General features: G+C 45.5%; 1 protein-coding gene across 3 annotated transcripts in view; it reads right to left on the minus strand.

Moving 5' to 3' along the window:
* Tmod2 (tropomodulin 2) overlaps window positions 1-2,853 on the minus strand; it is a 61,006-nt gene extending 58,153 nt beyond the window's left edge. The window contains exon 1 of one of the 3 annotated variants that reach the window (XM_052714618.1): window positions 2,423-2,853. The gene's annotated coding sequence lies outside the window, so the exon portion shown is untranslated. Of the gene's footprint in view, window positions 1-1,812; window positions 2,033-2,422 lie in introns of those variants that run through there. The other 2 variants (XM_052714631.1, XM_052714624.1) reach the window with 2 other exon arrangements.
* Between the last annotated feature and the right edge of the window lie 14,225 nt (window positions 2,854-17,078).

Below are 17,078 nucleotides of genomic sequence, written 5' to 3' on the forward strand. Positions count from 1 at the left end.
AGGGGAGATTCTTCAGCAGTGGGCAGTTGTTAATGCAGAGACTCATCAATGATCAAAGTGCCGAGAATAAGGGACTATGGAGTGCCCATCCCTGTATCAACCACCTCAACGCTCAGGGAGCATCACTTAAGAGGGAGTGGAAAGAACCTCAGAGCCAGAGGATGGGAGTAGTCCAGTGAAATGCTGGCCTCTAGACATGACACAGCTGTTGCACTCATGAACTCACAGCAGCTGTGGTTACTAAGGCAAGATCTTCACATCAAGCCAACAAGACCATTTTACTTTGGATTTAGTAGGTTACCACAGTTACCACCATTACCACTACAACCACAACCACCACCAAAGGCATGAAGGTGGGAAGGGGATGTATTGGGGGTTAAGGAGGGATGGATAAGCTCAAGATAAATTGTATCAAGTAATAAGTAAAGGTATTTCTAAAAGATTTAAAATTTAAAAAATACAGAACATTCTCATATATACTACCATACTATTACTGTACCTAAGAACAGTAATTCCACATTGTCTAGTATACAGCCCATATTCAGGTATCAAAATATCTCTACTTATTTCTTTATTTTGGATGCAAGGTTGAGACAGGGTCTCACTATATGTTGCTGAAGTTGGCCTAGAACTCACTACGTAGACCAGGCTGACCTCAAACTCACAGGCATCTACCTGCTGGCATTAAGGCCGGCACCACCATGTCCTGACCCTGAAATGATCTTTTACAGCTATCATTTTCTCATCCAGGAGTCAAAGTCCACATATACCAATCCACAGTTACTCGGATTGCCATCTATGACAGCTGTTTCCCTACCCCTGCATCATCTTGTCTGGAATACTATGTGGGTGAAATTATGGTCTTTTTATTAGAACAGGAGGCTCACCAGCAGGCGGCTCATCTTGACCTTTGGGGGATGATGGGAACTTCCTAATCTCTGCATTGTAAAGATGTGTTCTGAGTAAGACACTCTGACATAATACGAAAATCCTGCTCTAACCCTTCTTTCACTCAAAGCTTTTGTACCCGTTGATGGGTTAGGCCAGTGTTGGTACAGTGCCTCTCAGACCTTCTATTGTGCATTCACTTTTCACACAATAATCCATCAGTACCATTTTCTCTTTCCTCACTGTATATGCTCTCTGGTTATTTCTTGCGGGAGTCCCGTCCCCCACCCCTCCCCCGCCTTCTCGCAGAGCACATTTGACAGCTCAGGCCCAGCCCTAGGGAGCCACCGACCTTTATCAGCTGGTCGCACCTGCAAACAAAACCACCACACTGTGGCCTGCCGATTTACGGTTAACATAAAATCCAAAACCTTTGTGATAGTGAGCAAGACTGAAGAGGATAGAGGGAAAAACAAACAAACAAACAAAAAACCTCGATTAACTAAGCCCTGAAAATCTTCCAGCTTCCTTCGGGAAAACTGTTCTTTCTGTCCCCATCAAGCTTTCTGTAAAAGTGCTGAACACTCTTGCCATTTCAGTATCCAAGAAAAGAGGTCCAGAAACCATTTCACCAAATACCCCATTTTACACGGAGAACGCAGCTCAGAGAGGTGAAGAGTCTGGCCCAGGATTCCTCAATGGTGGAGATGCTACGGAAACCATGCTTTTGTAATACCTCCTCTGATGTTCTTTTTTCTCCTTTCCCAAGCGCATGGTGAATCAGATATTTAATAGGAGCCGAAGAAGCCGTGGCGTTCTCGGCCTCTTTATTGCAATTTGCATTTTAGCCACATCACCTTCCCACCTTCTGACATTTTAAAGTAAAAATTCCCCAAACCTTTACTATTGCTATTTTAAACCGACCTTCATTTTTTTTGCAGGTCAACAGGTTAAGGCAAGGAAGCCCCGGGGAAGGCACGAACCAGCATGATTTTAACCAGGAAGAATAGGAAGAAGATTCTCTAGGACCTGCAAAGGGCGGCTTTGTGAAGGCTGAAGCGTCCAGTGACAGCTCTGGGGACCTCAGGAAAGAAGCCGACCGGAGTCCTCCCTTCCCAGGCTCCTGCTCAAATGAGGCCGCGAGATGCTCCAGACTCCCGGAGCTTATCACACGTTCGCCGGAGAGGAGAAAATGGGAAACAAAGCCCAACCTGGAAAACCCAAGCTCCGTAGCCCCGGGCGATGGGAGACCGCGCCCTCTCTGCATCTGCGTGTAGAGTGCGGTGCTATGGGGCTGCGGGGCTTCAGGGTACCATGCAGCCGGTACCCACACGCGTCCCCGGCCACCCCTCGCCATCCCCGCCTCCCCGCGCACCCGCCACTCGGGTGCAAGCTGCTGCGGGCTGCGCTTGGCCGCGTGCCACGCCATGGAGCATCCTCCCGCGGACACGCAGGGTGCGGCGGCCGCTGAGCTGCGGACCCGGGCGCTGCAGACAGGCTGCCCCGACAGTCCCCTCCCGTCCCAGGTTCTCACCCTTGCTTGCACCCATCCCGAAGCAGAAGGTGCTGAGCAACAGCCTTAAGAGCCCCGAGTGCTCGGGTCCGACCAGCAGGGGCGGCGCCGTGGCCCCGGGCTTGCACTGCGATCAACAGGCGGCTCAGGGCCGGGCGCGGCGCGGGGCGCGCGGCTGCAGCGGGGCAGCCTGGGAAGCGTAGTTCCGGCGGCGCGCGGTGGCCACGCCGAAGCAGGACCCCGGCCCAGCCCGCGGCTGGCTCTCTTTCCGATGCGCTGGTCTCGCTGGGTCCTCCCCTAGAGTCTGGAGCTAGATTCGCAAGTGCGCAGCCGGGCAGGTGGAGCCTGGGCTTGGGGGAGCTGGGTAGGCTCTTTGGAGCTGCTCAGGATCACTGACAGCGGTGGGTGGCAGAGGCTTGGCAAGATTGTGGACAAGTGAGCATCCTTCTGTGCTGCCTTGTGAAGGCCAGCTCAGGAACAGACCCGGCCTGACCTAGGATTTACTGGCTGGCGTGGGTGTGGAAAGGACTAAATGGGTTAATTACTTAGGGAAGAGGAGGGGAAAGCAAGCTGAGGTTTAGGGAGCTTGATAAAAAAGTCTTGGTTTCAGAGTGTTGGGGAACTTACATGCTGGCTTCACAAGCTACGCCCCTGGGCATAGGACTCGAGACTCAGGGTCCTCATTTATAAATTGTTTACAGCTTAAAGATACAAGGTTGGATTAAATGACCTCAGGCTTGTCTGTACTAAGAGCACACACAATAAGGATTCCTTCACCATGGTTACAAGAGACGGTGTTTGGATGCAGTCTCCTGATGGGAAGGCCCTACAAAAAATGCCATGCAAAAAATAGCTGTGTCTCATTGGCCTGCGACTCACTGGGTAGACATTCAAACTCCCTGAGTTTATTAGTATGGATCTTTTAGTTGTCTCACTTTCTCCCCTGAGTATGTACTAGAATGCCCTTTTCTCTCTGCCTTGTTCTTAGGAACCATAGAATATTATCTTGTTCCTAAAGCATGAGAGTAGGATGGGACGAATCCCTAGTTATGGAAGTACATAGTATATGGGTTCCTTCCAGAAACTTATTTTTGAGGGTGAGCAGGGTCTTATAATGTAGCCTAAGCTAGTCTTGAACTCATAATCCTCCTGTTTCCTGAGGCTTGGGATTACAGGCCTGTACCACCACACGCACAATAGAGGCATTTTCTAATTTGATTAGTTCTCTCTCCTTTTGACTTCTTGTTGGGTACTTTGAGTATATAACCTTTGCTAGGGTACTTGACCTTTACAGCTGTGTTGAGGTTTTTCCAAGTTGTTCCATGCAGTATTCCATTGTATGGCGGGATTTGTGTTTAGAAACATAGTGTAGGAACATGAACTAAAGAGATGGATGCAGCAGGGCTGATGGAATCTGCATCAGACAAAGGACGAATGAGTGTGAACTTCAGTGGATGCTGTCTGAAGTGAGGTATGCAATAGTCATGTGGTTAAAAAAAACATGTGGCAGAGGAAATTCTATAGTTGAAAATAATAACAGCAACTTTGCATTTGTTCAGAAATCTGCTTTCCCATTCCTGTGTTTATTTTTGTAACTACCCTGTGAGATGGGCAGAGGGAGTTTTTATCCATTCAGAGTCATTCAAGGCAAAGAGGTAGTAGTACTTACTCCGGCTCATTCAGCTTAGCCAGTAATTATGGACATCTTCTCCCCTTCTCCCCTGGCCGCATCAGCATTTCCCTTTGTACATTTCAAAACAGGGGTGGCTGGAGATATGACTCAGTCACTAACAGAACTTGCTACTCTTCCAGAGGATACAACTTCAGTTCCCAGCACCTACAAGAGACAGAGCACAACAGCTGTGACTCCAATTTTGGGGTATCCCATGCCCTTTTCTGGTCTCCTAGATCACCCTCACCTGTATAACATACACATTAAAAACAAACAAAAAACAGGCCAGTGGGGTCAAGCCAGAAAATAAAACTGATCTTTGAAGGCCCTGGAAACTAGGGTGGTGAACGCAGGTATACCATGGCTGCTGAGAGACATCTGTGTTTCCACGGTCAGTTATAACCCTGCACCCCTTGTCAGAATATAAAGACTGTGCTCTGAAAAGAATAAAATGAAATGGAAGGTGTGACCAAACCAGCTTAAATAAGGTTCTCAAATTTTCTTTTGCATTTATTATGCCAAATGATCTGTATAACAGACAGGATGTCTGATATATCTATCCAGATATGTCATTACATTCATTACAAATCATAGCCTTTTACTAAGTAAAAATGGGGCTGTTTACAGATCAAATCAGTTTTACTAGAGAAAGGTGTTGTAGGCATAAACTAAAGGTAATGGAGCTCCTTTGTTCAGACTGGAGATAAGAGTAGTAAAGGTAGCTGGTTGCAGACTGTCTTCTTTAGTGGCGATCTCATGGTTCTCCGTGAAGAAATGGATGCATGTGAGACAGTGAATGGAGCGTTACTTCAGAAGCAGTCTATGAAATGAAGCAGACACAGAAGTGATTTCTTACACTGTAGTCATAATTGGCAGCCCAAGCAGAGATAGCGAGCCATGTGTGGGCTCTGGGAAGATGTTGAAGTCACACTAAAGATGCCTGAGAAAAAAGAACATCTAGTCAACCTCTGTCAGTCTCATGAGGGTTAGAAGCAAGTAGATGTCAATGGCTACACAAATAAGGAAGGCAGGATACTTAACTTTCCTATTTTTAACATTAGCAATCAATAAGCTAGGCATGGTGACACACACCTAGCACTTGTAATTCTAGTGTTTGGGAGATGGAAGCAGGAGGATCACAAGTTCAAAGTCATCCTCAGCTACATTGTAAGTTTAAGGTCATCTGGCTACAAAGAGTTTGTCTCCGAACAAACAAACTAACACTGATAAGAAGCTGGGCTGTGTAGCAGGGTTTTTCTTTTGGCCACCAACCAGCTCCCAAATCATGCCACGGATACTTATTATTAGTTTTGTATGCTCGTCCTTGGCTTATTTTAATCTGTTTCTCTTTATGTTTTGCCTTGGGATTTTCTACCTTTCTTTCTTTTTGTATACCTTACTTTCTTTCTGTCTCCATGTCTGGCTGGCGGCTGCCTGGCTTCTGGCCCCAGGCATGTCCCTCTCTTTCTCCCTCGTTCTCTTCTCTCTCGAGCCTAGATTTTTCCTCCTACTTACTCTCTCTGCCCGCCAGGCCTGCCTATCCCTCTCCTGCCTAGCTAGTGGCTGTTTAGCTTTATATTAAACCAATCAGGTGCCTTAGGCAGGCAAGGTGAACCAAATGCAATACATCTTTACATAATTAAACAAACGCAGCACAAACAAATGTAACACACCTTCACCTAGTTAAAGCAATATTCCACAACATAAACAAATGTAACACACCTTCACATAGTTAAAGTAATATTCTACAACAGGGCCAGGTAGTGGAATTCTGTAATTCTAGCACTTGGTAGTTGATGCAGGAGGATTGCTGAGATATTAAGGTTAACCTGGGCTACACAGTAAGGTACAAGACAGCCTTCGTTACAGTGTGAGATGCTAGTTCAAAAAGCAAAATACCAGCTGAGTGTGGTGGCACACACCTTTAATCCCAATACTGAGGAGGCAGAGGCAGGAGGATACCTGTGAGTCCAAGGCCAGCCTAGTCTACATAGTGAGTTCCCAGAAAGCTAGGCTACCTAGTGAGACCCTATCTCGAAAAACAAACAAACAAAAACAGCTACAATTCCAAACAAAACCAATAGTGGGTATGATGGTGCAGACCTTTAGTTTGAGCACTTGGGAGGTGGAGGCAGGAGGGTCAGGTATTCAGGCCAGCCTTGTCTATGGGAGAGGCAACAATAAAAAAACCAAGCAAGCAAACAAACAAAATAAATTAATGGGAAGATTGGAAGATAGTACCGGTTCCAGTCTTTGCCGGACTTCAAATCTAATGGCCATGTTCTAAGTTTTTTTTTTTTTTTTTAGAAGAAAGGACATGGTCATACCTATGACTTAGTTTGAACCTGCCAGCATTTCTAGACCATAGTTAAAAATGGTTTTCTTTTGAGACAAGGTCTTACATAGCTCAGGCTGGCCTCCAACTTGGTATCTAGCTGAAGGTGACCTCGAACTCCTGATCTTGCCTCAACTTTCCAAGTTCTGGTATTACAGGCCTGTATCACTATGTTAGTTTTGCCCTTAACTTTGACTTTCTCTGTGTGTGCGCATGTGTGCAGGTGCGCATGCACGTATCTGTATGTGTATGTGGAGGCCAGAGGTCAACCTTGGGTATCATTCCTCACGTGCCATCTGTTATGATATATCACGAGGTGGACTCCCAGCTGGCTGGGTCAGGGTATCCCGTGCGTAAGGGAAAACATGCTCACATGCAGGGCAGATGCAGGGGAGGGCGGCGGGCAAGATGCGCCATGCAGGCATGGCGGTGGCGGTGGTCATTTATTTACAACCCGGGCGCTTCATTCACGTGGAAAGAGTTTATTACAAGAAGAAAGATAGGGAAAGAGGGAGAGAGGAAGAGAGAAGGGAAAGCGGAGGTGTGCACACCTCATGGCGGGGAAGGGGGGGAAGCAGAAGAGAGAGAGGAAGGGGAAGAGGTTTTTCCTTAAAATGAGGCTTTTATGTCAGGACGCAGGGGGGCGCCAAGGGGCGGGATTTCAAGGGGCCGGTCAGCACATTAACACCATCTATCTTTTTTTTTTTTTTTCTTCTTGAAACACATTATCTTTTGGGACTGGGGCGGGTCAGTGAGCCCCTGTTTCTGCCTTCCCAGCCTTGGGGTCACAGGTACTCACTGCCACAGCTGTCCTTTTACGTGGGTGCTGAGGATCAAGCCCAGATCCTCAGGCTTGTGCAGCAAACATTTCACCAATGGAGTCAATTCTCTGGCACCTCAACTGCTTTCTGGCCTGCGCAGATGTAGAATAAAGTAGAACTGCTAGATTGCAGATCGTCCGGTGTAGCCTCTTCCTGCAGATGAAGAAGCGGACACACGGCAGAAAATGTCAGACAGCCGAAAATAAAAATGCAGTAGTTACAAGGAAGCGTTTTAATTATTCATGAAGGAACATGTAGCACATCCCCATGTGTAGCAGTATTATTGGTTGCCTGTTCCACATCCATTCTATTTTCTTCCTCTTCTCCTCTTTCTCCCTCCCCTCCCCCTCCTCCTCCTTCTTTGGTTTTTTGAGACAGTTTCTCTCTCTCTCTCTCTCTCTCTCTCTCTCTCTCTCTCTCTCTCTCTCGTTTTTTCGAGACAGGGTTTCTCTGTGTAACTTTGCGCCTTTCCTGGAACTGGCTTTTTGGACCAGCTTGGCCTCAAACTCAAAGATCCACCTGCCTCTGCCTCCCGAGTGCTGGGATTAAAGGCGTGCGCCACCACCGCCCGGCGTGAATTTTTAATATGTTTATCCATCTCAACTTTCTCCTTCTACTCCTTCCAGATATCTCCCAATATGTCCCCCATCACTATTATGTACCCCCTCATTGCATCCAATTAGTGCTGTGTGCTGAAATACTGATTTTGTTGGCTTGATCTCACAGGAAATAATAACTACAGTGGGTTCATGAGAGCAACAGCTATGTCCAGAAGACAGCATTTCCCAGCACTCTTCCCCACTCTCTGGTTCTTAGCATGGCTCCTGTCTCCTTTCCCGTGTCAAGGAGCTTCTTGCCCTTACACAGAGATGCACAGAGAAACATGCATGAAGGAAGTAGTTCCATGGGGCTATTGGAATGGCCATCTTATAACCATCAGAGGTTCTAGCTGAAGGGCAAAAAACATACTGATGGTGTCCAAGAGAAGAAACAGAATGGCCTGGGATCTGCAATGCTGTTGTTAACCACCCCTGGTGTTGTCCTACTTCTAGCTTTCTTGCTGTGTGAGATAATAAATATCCTTATTATTGAGTGTTATGGCATAGTCTTTTTGTACGCTGTGAAGATGTGTTGCTCTCATTGGTTTAATTAAGGGCTAAATGGCCAATAGCTAGGCAGGAAGAGGTTAGGTGGAACTTGTGGACAGAGGAAAAGTATGGGGATGAAGAAGGGCAGAGTTGCAGGAGACGCAGGGAGAAGCAAGATGAACTTGCCCTGTGCTGAAAAAGGTACTGAGACATGTGGTAGTACATAGATAAAAAAAATGTGGGTTAATTTAAGTTGTAAGAGCTAGGTAGTAACAAGCCTAAGCTATTGGCCAAGCTTTTATAATTAATGATAATTCTCTGTGTGGTTATTTGGGAGTGGGCTGGCAGGTTTTCTATTACTTGGAGCTGAAAGCATCCCAAGTGTTATTTAGGATATGAAATATGGAAGTTTTTTTTAGATAGACTGAAAGACTACTTCCTAGAGTCTTAAAACAATCAACCATCATGAGCCTCAGGCAAAGGGATGTGAGGGGACATTATCATACAATGGATAACAAGATGGGTTTTTAACATCAGATAGAGTTTGAGCCCAGGTATTTACTGGTGAATTAACTGTAGTCAAAATTCCTTATCCTCTTTAAACTTTGTGTTCTTCATCTCTAGATTAGGGATAATAATAAGAACCATATGGGGTTGTTGTTAGGAAGATTGGATGAGATCACTAGCTTCAAGAATGCTACAAAGGGTGCAGTCATTATTAAGGACTACAAGAGCAACAGCATGTTGATGACAGATGGATTAAATCATATTTATAGCAGAATTGGCAGCAATCACCTAAAATTGAGTCACTGTATAATAGTGAACATGTTAAATCACACCACTATAATTCCACCAGCAGAATCCAGAATGTAGCAGGCTGCATGCCTAACATCTCAGCATTTCTTCATGTAGCAAGCTACATGCCTAACATTGTAGCATTTCTTCAGAAAACTGGAAGAAAAACAAAAGAGTGAAGGAAAGCTTGAAACTATGTGGAAATTCAATAGGTAACTGAGTAGAATGTGTAGATACTGGTTTGAACAAAATAGCTATTAAAAAGTTACTGCAGTATCTGGCCATGTGGCACACACTGTAACCCCCTCTATTTGGGAAGTGGAAGCAGGAGGGTCAAGAGTTCAAGGTTATCCTCAGCTACAGAGCAAATTCAAGGGAAGATTGGGAGTACTGTACACACACACATGCACACAGACACAGACAAACACACACACACACACACACACACACACATACACACGAGACAACCAGGGAAAATGTAAATCTAGGGCTGGGGATATAGAATGCTTGCATAGCATGTATACCACCCAGCACCAAGATGCAAACACAGGATATTTGATTATATTAAGGTATTATTTAAAGATTAGGGGTGGTAATAATGGGATCAGAATCATGTTTTTGTAGAATGCTTATCTTTTGGAGTAATAAACAATATTTATGGGGGGCTGGAGAGATGGTGCAGTGGTTAACAGCACTGGCTGCTCTTCCAGAGGACCTGGGTTCAATTCCCAACACCCACATGGCAGCTCACAACTGTCTGTAATCCACTTGCAGGGGATCTGACACCCTCACACAGACAAATGTACACACAAGTAAATAAATAAAAATATTTAAAAAAAAACCAATAGTTACAGAAGAAATGGTTTCTGGGCTTTGCTTTTAAAATACTCGTGTGTGTGTGTGTGTGTGTGTGTGTGTGTGTGTGTGTGTGTGTGTGTGTGTGTGTGTATAGGAGCAAAGTACAGGTATAGATGAAATAGGTTTGTCTGTGAGTTGATGATTGTTGAAACCCCCATAAATAGTGTTTTCTGGCTTAGGATGTTTTGTTTTAAAACAGGGTCTCACCGGTCGGTGGTGGTGCACGCCTTTAATCCCAGCACTCGGGAGGCAGAGGCAGGCGGATCTCTGTGAGTTCGAGGCCAACCTGGGCTACCAAGTGAGTTCCAGGAAAGGCGCAAAGCTACACAGAGAAACCCTGTCTCGAAAAACCAAAAAAAAAGAAAGAAAGAAAAAAAAAGAAAAACAGGGTCTCAAATAGGCCAAGCTGTCCTCCAACTCACTATCTAGGTAAAGGTAACCTTGAACTTCTAACCCTCCTGCTTCCACCTCCCAAGTGCTAGGATTGCAGAGGTGAACAGTCATGCCCAGCTTTTTTTTTTTTTTTGAGACAAATTTCCACTATACATCTCCAGTTGTATTAGTCTTCAGTTTTCTTTTCATGTCTTTGACTGTTTCGGCATTAGTCTTCAGTTTTCTTTTCATGTCTTTGACTGTTTCGGCATTCGGATAGCATTAGCTTTATAGAATGATGTTAGTGTTTTCTTGTCTTCTGTCCTTTGGAAATGTTTGTGAAAGCATGGCATTAATTTTTCTCTAAATGTTCGGTAGAATTTGCTGGGGAAGCTATCTGGGTCTTGGTAGAGTTGTTTTGTTTCTAAGCAAGGAGCTCACTATGTAGCCCAGGCTGGCTTCAAATTACGATCCCGACTCAACATTCCTGAATGCTGGCATAAAGGCATGAGCTAGGATTCCTGCCTTTTGTTGCTGTTCTTTGTACTTATTTTGAGGCAGGATGCCACTATGCAGTCCAGTGTAACACGAATTCTAATATAGTCTTTTAATAAGAAACCCAGAGCCTGATATTGGGGTAAATGCTGAAAGATGAGAGACAAAGGAACAAGTCACTGCCACGTCTCACCTCACCAACTCCATGAATCCTCTGGCTGAAATCCTCTGAGAAAGGCTCCAGCAAAAAAAGCCTCTTGCTGAAAGGGAGGCTTCTGCCAAAAAGCCTTTGGTTCCTGTCTCCTCACGCCTTATACACATTTCTCCACCCAGCCATCACTTCCTGGGATTAGAGGCGTGTGTGCTTCCCAGTACTGGAATTAAAGGTGTATGCCACCACTGCCTGGCTCTGTTTCTTTCCTAGACTGAGTCAATCTCATGTAGTCCAGGGTGGCTTTGAACTCACAGAGATCCAGACAGATCTCTGCCTCCCGAGTGCTAGGATTAAAGGTGTGTGCCACCACTGCCTGGCCTCTATGTTTAATCTAGTGACTTGTTCTGTCCTCTGATCTTCAGGCAAATTTTATTAGGGTACACAGTATATCACCACAGTCCAGGAAGGCTGCTAACTTGTAATCTTCCAGTGTCAGTTCTTCCGGGGGTGCAGACTGTAGGCATGCACTATTCTGCTTTGGCTTTTCTCTATTCAGAGTTTTAAAATGACTAAATTGGTCTCCCCCCCCCCCCCAGATGGGTTTCTCTGTGTAGTTTTGGTGCCTGTCCTGGAACTCACTCTGTAGCCCAGGCTGGCCTCAAACTCACAGAGATCCACCTGGCTCTGCCTCCCAGAGTGCTGGGATTAAAGGTGTGCGCCACCACCACCCAGATCTCTCTCTCTTTTTTTTTTTCTAAGACAGGATATCATGTAGCCCAGACTGTCCTGGAAACTCACTGAGGCTGGCTTTGAACACCTCATCCTTCTGTCTATCTTCTGAGTGCTGGGGTGATGACCGGCTTGGATTTTATGCCTCTTCTTGGGTTAGTGCCATTAGTTTGTGTCTTTCTGATAATTTTTCCACTTCATTTAAGTTATCTCATTTATTAGTGTAGTTGTTTACAATGTGCTATCATTATTCCTTTTATTTCAATAAGTATCGATGTTGTTTTAGTCCCAATTTTAAGCACTTCAGTGTGAGTTCTCTCTTTTTCCCCTTGGTCAGCCCATGAAAAAGTTGATGAGTTTTGCTCATCTATCAAAGAACTATCTTTTGGTTTTGTTGATTAGCCCCCATTTTTCTAATCTCTTTTTATTTGATTTTACTCTAACATTTGTTAGATTAATTGTGATTTCAGGGTGAATTCGTCCACACATGTAGGGAGGGAGAAATTCTATCAGTTTTATACAGTCTTCACACAATACTTGACTCCATCCCGTGAGGCCCACATCGCCTTAATTCCAAACACTACAGTACAAGAGAATCACAGGTAAGTAAGTGCCTCCCACGGATACAAACACAAAAATCCTAGAGTCTTAGCGAATTGGATGGGACGATCTAGAAAATGAACTCCACAGCATGACCAAGTGGCTGGATAGTCAGAATCAGTTTGATTGATTACCTCAACAGAGGAAAGAGGAGAAAAGGTGACCACACCTATCCATGCGTTTGTAAAGCTTTTGACAAAACGTCATGTATATTCATGTTAGAACGCTCCCAGCAAACCTGGAATAAAAGGATGCTTCCTGGATTTGCTAAAGAGAGCCTATTAAAAAACAACAACTCTCCAGCTAACATAACACACTGGTGAGAAACTATGTTTTCCTCTAGCTTGCATAAACAAGGCAAGGATCGCCTCCCCCAAGTATTCCTGATCAACATCACGGTGCTAGCTGAGGCAATAAGATTTTTAAAAACGGGGGTGTGGTGGGGGGGACTGGGCATAGATGGCGAGGTTGGGGTAGGGTGGGGTCAGAAGCAAGAGGATTTCCTCAAAGTTCAGGCTATAATTCGAACCCGGGGCTGCCCCAACTCTGAGTGCAGCTGTGGATGCAAACATCACTGACACCCCAGAAGTCAGTCTGGCAGTCTCTCAGAGAGCCAAACACAGCCTTAGCCTAGGTCTAGCAACCGTGCTCCTATAGGAGTTCAAATTTAAGACCACACATCAACCTGTACATAAAAGTTCACAGTTGGCCGGGCGGTGGTGGCGCACACCTTTAATCCCAGCACTCGGGAGGCAGAGCCAGGCGGATCTCTGTGAGTTCGAGGCCAGCCTGGGCTACCAAGTGAGTTCCAGGAGAGGCGCAAAGCTACACAGAGAAACCCTGTCACGAAAAACCAAAAAAAAAAAAAGTTCACAAAAAAAGTTGCCCAAAATTGGAAGCAACAGAGAGAGGTCTTTCTTTATTGAACAGATAAACAATAAAACATGGTCAAATAGTGAGAGGAAATGAGCTGCAAGATTATAATTGTGTGTGTGTGTGTGTGTGTGTATACATAAGGTGTATGTTTGTCTGTAGTACACCAGTGCCATCACACACATGTGGAGGCTAGAGGACAACTTTGTGGACTGGATTCTCTCCTTCCACCTTTATATGGTCTCTGGGGAAAGAACTCAGGACGCTGGCCTTGTGCAGTGTAAGTGCTACAGCTCAGAGGGGAAAGTTTCCCCCTATACAAGCCTTGCAGCTGTGAGAGGAAATCCCCAGTGCCTGTGTAACAGCTCCAGGAGGAGAGGTTTCCCCATGTCAACTGCTACAGCTCTGAAGGGAACAGTATTCTGGCTGTTCCGATCCCTTTAGAACTAGCCTGTCATCTTCCTCTAACCCCCACGTCGGGATGCCAATTGCTATTGCCTAGATTTTAGAGGCTGATTATAGAGTCTTGCCATTTTTATGACGTTGAGTCTTCCAGCATAGCTTGGTGTGTGTGTGTGTGTGTGTGTGTGTGTGTGTGTGTGTGTGTGTGTGTGTAATGGGTTAGTGTCGTTATAAAACAGACCCAAGAGCGCTCATTGTCACTCTCCACTATCTAAGAATACAACATGAAGGTACTGTCTAGGAACAAGGACACATGGATATGCCCTCCCCCATCTTGGAGTCCTCAAGTCCTTCAATTGTGAAGAATAAACTCAGTATGTGCTATTTTGTCAGCACAATCCCAATGAACTAAGACAAACACTAACAAAAGAATCTTAGAAAATACCATTAAGCCATATCTTTTGAAAAATTATTGTTTGTTTTATTGAAACAGAGTCTCTCTCACTATATAGTTGATATAGATCTGGAACTTGCTTTATAGACCAGTCTACCTTCAAACTTGAAGCAATGTTCTTGCTTCTGCCTTCTAAGTGCTTGTTAAGGAGTGCACCACAGTGCCTAGCCCACTGACCCAAATCTTGATGAACTCTTACTAGTGTGAACAGTTCTACTGTAGCTATTATCGGTGTTGCTTGTAGTTGTTTCAGAATTGCCTGATCTGTTAGTCATCTTCCTGTGGGAGCCCACAAAGATTCCAACTTGTGGTTTGACTCAAGGTCAGAGAGTCAGAGTTTATCTTGCTCTCCAACCGCATAATAGGATGCAAAGGCATGGTTACCAGGTGTGTTCTACTTCAAGGCCTAATCACAAGATGTTTTGCTGTGGGACATGGTTACCAGGTGTTTTGAAGGGTCTACACTTGCTTGTATGTTGTGCTTTGATCTTGAAAGGGGGAGGTCTTTTGCTTCTCCCCTTGCTAGTGTATAAAAAGTCCATTAGAAATAAACTCAAGGCTGTGGAGTATTGACCCAGGGCCCTCCTGAAGCTATCCTGTGTCTCTATTTTTTCCTTTGTTTACTTCTATGTTTCCTATCTAGCACTTCTCAATTCCTCACTCCCCGCTTCAAGGGACCCTTCGATAGGTTGGGCTGAACCCCAACACTAGACTCCAACATCTTCCTGTCACCATAACAAAATGTCTGAGGTAATCAGCCTAAAACGTGGGAAGTTAGTTTTAGTTTACAACTTCAGAGGCCTCAGCCTACACTCAGTGGGCCCTCTTGTCTTTGCTTTTATAGCAGAGATATATCACAGCAGGGAGTACATGCTAAACCAATTCAGACCTTAGTATTTTCTACTGTACTTCAGCTACATGTAATACTCTGTATTTTTTATTGTACTGAGGTAGGCACTGCAAAAAAGGGAGGGGGTTGGTTGAGGGAAGAGCCAATTATGCCTCCCAGGAGCATGCATCTGGTGGAGGAGATAAAGTAAATACACAAATGTTTCAAACAAAACACTGGGAGTGTAAAGCTGAACAAGATGTACAAACTACCCTGGAGGTTCCAAGGGGAAACAATAACAACTAGGCAGGCTAGGGCTAGAGACAACTGGGAGAGAATCAGAAAAAAAAAAGTCCCATGGAGAATATATCACTTGATTCTAGCATATATACTTCCTCAGAGCTCTGAGAATATACTGTTTGAAAAAGGACCTAAAAATTTAAGAAATCTGGGCACAGTGGGTCCCAGCATTTATTGTGCCTAAAACTGGAGGATTACCTGAGTTCAAGAGCTTTAGACTGGCTTTGGCAACATAACAAGACCCAGGAAACACACACAAACAAACGAGATGTGGTGAGACACACCTGTGATCCCAGTACTTTGGAGGCTGAGGCAGGAGGATTTTGAGTTTAAGGTCAGCCTGGCTTACATGGGCCAGCCTTGAAAATATAGGGAGACATTGTCTCCGAAAAATCCCCCAAATGCTGGGGCTGGAGATGTAGCTCACTTGGTAGACTGCTTGCCTACCAATCCACAGGTTCAATCCACAGCACTGCATAAACCATTTGGGATGGTACATGCCTGCAATTCCAGTCCATAGGAAGTGGAGGCAGGAGAATCAGATCTAGGCTAGCCTGGGCTATGGGAGACCTTTTCTCAGAAACAAACTAATCTGGCTGGAGAGATGGCTCAGTAGTTCAGAGAGAAAGTTGTTCATCCAGAAGACATGAGTTTAGTTCTCAGCACCCACATTGGATAGCTCACAACCACCTGTAATCCCAGCTCCAGGGGGGGTGGCATCTTTTTTTGGCCTCCACGAGCACCTGAATGCACATGGAACACACACACACACACACACACACACACACACACACACACACAAGTCTAGAAAAATGAACAACAAATGAACATTAGACAGGATATTGGGAGAATACCGTTGCCAATGGAGGGAACAACATATGCAAAACATGAAGGTGGGAATCAGAAAGGAGTTTAAGTGGCTCTGTCCAGGATGAATTGTAGATGGGGTCGAGGCTAAACATAAAAACAACTAACTTGGGGGCTCATGTGGGTTTGTGCTGATGCTGTTATTCTCAGGGAGCAACAGAGGAAGCTCGAGTGGTGATGTGGGGACCACTGCTCCTCTGAGGGATGTGGAGACCACTGCTCCCCTGAGTGGTGATGTGGGGACCACTGCTCCTCTTCTCGTGTTTCCTGTTTCTTCTGTGTCTGTCAGCACAGCAACATACCAAAACTTTAGACAACCAATGACACCTCATTCTCCTCTTCTACCTGGGGCACTGGGTATGGGTGTGGCCAGGGTGTGTCTCTCAAAACTCAGGGCAGAAGGTTCCGGTTAATTCCGCTCTGCACACGCCCTCTGAGCCAGCACTGAGGAGAGGGTGCTGAGATGGAGACGATAGACAAGAGACTTTGGTGGTTTAATGATAACATCAGGGGAGTTATGATTTCAGGGTGTCAAAGAGGAAGCCGGTAACAGAGGCACAGGCAGCAAATTACAGTGTGCCAGGAGAATGAACCATAGTGGTAGGTTCTCAAGACAGTCTAGGCCTTAAACTGGCACTGCTTGGCAAAGAAGAAGGAACCCCAAACAACGGAAGGGTTAGACAGCGGCTACCTAGCAGGCCTAAAAACTAAACAGAGAGAATTGGTGTACGTGGGCATTATAGGTCAGTGATAGAGCGCTTGCTTAGCATGTGCAAGACTGAGGTCAACCCCCAGTACCAAGCAAGTGTGTGTGTGTGTGTGTGTGTGTGTGTGTGTGTGTGTGTGTGTGTGTGTGTGTGTGTGGGAAGAGGGTGTCAGAAGAACCGTACCCCCAGGGTGGAGAGGGACCCTTGGAAGCTCTGTTCAGTGATCCTCCCACCAAGGTTTCCTCCCACCAAGACTTTGATGTCACGAAGCAGGTACCTCTGGGCAAGCTGGCCCAGCTGCACCATCGATAGTGGGGGGTGTCTAC

The sequence above is a fragment of the Peromyscus californicus genome, unplaced genomic scaffold (genome assembly GCF_007827085.1).
Source record: "Peromyscus californicus insignis strain IS unplaced genomic scaffold, ASM782708v3 Scaffold_11__1_contigs__length_118956290, whole genome shotgun sequence".
Classification (NCBI taxonomy): domain Eukaryota; kingdom Metazoa; phylum Chordata; class Mammalia; order Rodentia; family Cricetidae; genus Peromyscus; species Peromyscus californicus.